A 2,816-nucleotide genomic window follows, 5' to 3' on the forward strand; every position below is an offset into this window, starting at 1 on the left:
AAAGGACTGGTGCTCTTTGATGGTGAAGCTGTGTGTTCAACTCGCAGCTGCATTGGTGCTGAACACCCCTGGGCTGAGTCCCACCAGCCTGGCAGCCAAGCTTACCCAAAATACCTGCTTTTTGGCCTCTGGGTGGGTTGGCTGAAAGCTGACTGACCTGGAGTGACGTGTCTCCACTTAAGCCGTGGCCCTAACACCGGTGGTGGAGGGAAGGGCTGCTCCACCTGGGATCTGTGAAAGTGGGGAATAAACCCTGGCATTGCAACACCTCGAGCTGAAGTGCAGCCATGGCTTCTCTCAGGTTGGATAGTGCTGTGGAACGTGGGTGTGTTTGGGGTTGGGGTTTTCATTTTTGATTTTTGGGGTTGTTTCTTGCCGTTTTCATGCTCGAGAGAGACTGTTTCTATGCTCTGTGATATCCTGTGATAAACACAATGGCTTAGGTTGCAGTGCTGAGCTCCCTGGCCATGTGTGGCTTTGTTGCAGTTCTCTTCCATGCAGCTGTGGCTCTGTTCTGGTGCTGTGCCAGACACAGGCTGAGCTTTTTCTTCTCTGTCAGATCAACCTTATCAAGAAGTTGTGGACAAAGCTTTGAGAACAGGTTGAGACACACACTTTGGTTGTTACTTCATAAGGCACTTGCTCTGCCCAAGAGATTTCCTGGTGCTGGAATGCGTGACCCGCTGATACCCTTTGTGTGAACAGGAACGTGCCAGTTGGCCTGGCTGAGAACAGCCTGTGCAGGATCACACCCATCTACTTCTAGTGATCTCTGTGTCACTGGACATTTTGGACAGGCTGAGCCAGGTGTGTAGGTGAGGTTTTTTAAGTTGAGAGTGCTGCTGTACTCCTATTCAAGTTTTTTAAAGGCTATTCCTGTATGATTTGCTTCAAAGTGACTGTAGTAACTTTTTGTCACTTCAATTCCTCCAGCTCATTGTGGTGTGTTTTATTCCACCTGCACAGCACTGATGATGGAGAGGTTTCTGCTGGTGCAGTCTGAGAGGAGCAGAATTCCCTTTTTTGATAAAAGCCTTTTAGTCTTGACTCAAGTGATGTGTCTTCGAAGGATTTTAGTTCTGACGGTAGTGCTCACTCTCCAAAGCTGTGGTGCCATCGTGTGGCCGTTTGGCCAGATGCAGGTTTTAAGGTCTGTTAGAGCACAATCACAGTTGTTCCTTCAGCAGTGCTGGTGGCTTTGTCTCGCTTTTTGCTTTCTTACCTGTCTTGGCCCTCCTCTTGGGCAGAAAGCTGTTTTGTATCGTTCAGGAGCAGCCCAATATGACAGAACTTCTCACCTGGAATGAAGGAAACTTCCAGCAGGGACACACAGCCAAAGGACCACGGTCTTGTCAAAGAGCTGGATGCAGGGCACCAGGAACCATGATTTCCCTTGGTGCAATGGGAACAAAATAGCTTTTCAGGACAGCCATTTGACACTAGAACAACTGTCTGCTGAGCCCAGCAGTGGCAGTGGCGAATGCCCAAAGGACAAGAACAAAGTCATCTTTCTGCTGGCAGTTAACAAGGACTTTCTGACTTTACAAGTCACCCACTGAGTATTCTGTCATGGATGGATATGTCCATCTACTCCCCACTCGTGCAATGCTCTCCTTTTTGCTGTCCCCATTGCAGGTGAGACCTCACCAAGGGATTTGCACCCCCACAGCACTTACTGTCACAGATACCAAAAGCTGAGCTGATGGCAGCTCATGCTTGGCCTTGTGAAGGGGACTGGTGGTTGAGAGCTTCTTTCTGACCAGTGTTTCTGATTAAATAAGCAGTTCTCTTTGTAAGCAGCTAGGTCACTTGGATACCTAACACCCAGGTGACTTGCAGCCAATTGACTCATTGTCCTGTGGTGGCCCTCACGTTTGTAGTGCCTGGGTAGCTCAGAAATCCAAGCCTGCCCTCAGTAGATGAAATCTTTAATGTCCCCTCCTTTCGTTGCCCAGCTGGGCTGGAGGTGTGGTTCTGGCAGCCTGGGACAATGGCCATCCTCCTGAGCTGGGCAGCACGTAGGAGCTGACAGAACCTGCTGGTGGCTTTGAGCAGGATGCCACCTGCTTGGGGGAAATGTTGCTGCTGGGCCTGTGCTCTGGAAGGAGCCAGACAAGTCTTAGGGGTGGAGGGCAGTGTCTGGTTGATCTGAGGACACAAGGTTCACTACCCACAGAAGAGCAACTGAAGTGACAAGAAGAGGGCCCTGTGCCAGCCTAGGACGTTGCTTTTGATCAGCTATGACAGTGTTTTGTCTTCTCTGAACCAACTAGCAAAAGCATTTAATCTCAACAGAGACAAGCCAGGGCAGGTCAGGAGTTTACAAATTAACCTCTTTGCACTTCTCTGCCCTGAAGTGGAATCAGACTTTTTCTGTCAGAAAAGTGTCTCCAACTTGCTCAGTTGCTGAAAGAATTGAGAGGGAAGCAGCTCTGCCTGGCCTCCCAGCTGGGCTCTGGCAGCTGATCCAAAATGGGGGCTTCAAGGGCACAGGAAGGAGTTTTGTGTGTGTGTGTGTGTCTTACTGTGTAGCTGCTACAAGGTCTACTTCACTCTGCAACAATGCTTAACAGAATTTGTCCAACACTGCAGATCCTCAGCTCACAGGCTGGGCTGCTGAAGGAGGCCCACAGCCTTGAAGATCACCAAATCCAACTACTAACCTCACACTGCCAAGCCCATCACTAACCCATGTCCCTCAGCACCTCATCCATATGACTCCATCATCTCCCTGGGCAGCCTGGGACAGTGTCTAACAACCCTCTCAGGGAAAAAGTTCTTCTCGTCTCCAATCTAAACCTCTCCTGGTGCAACTT

The sequence above is a fragment of the Colius striatus genome, chromosome 3 (genome assembly GCF_028858725.1).
Source record: "Colius striatus isolate bColStr4 chromosome 3, bColStr4.1.hap1, whole genome shotgun sequence".
NCBI classification, from domain to species: Eukaryota; Metazoa; Chordata; class Aves; order Coliiformes; family Coliidae; genus Colius; species Colius striatus.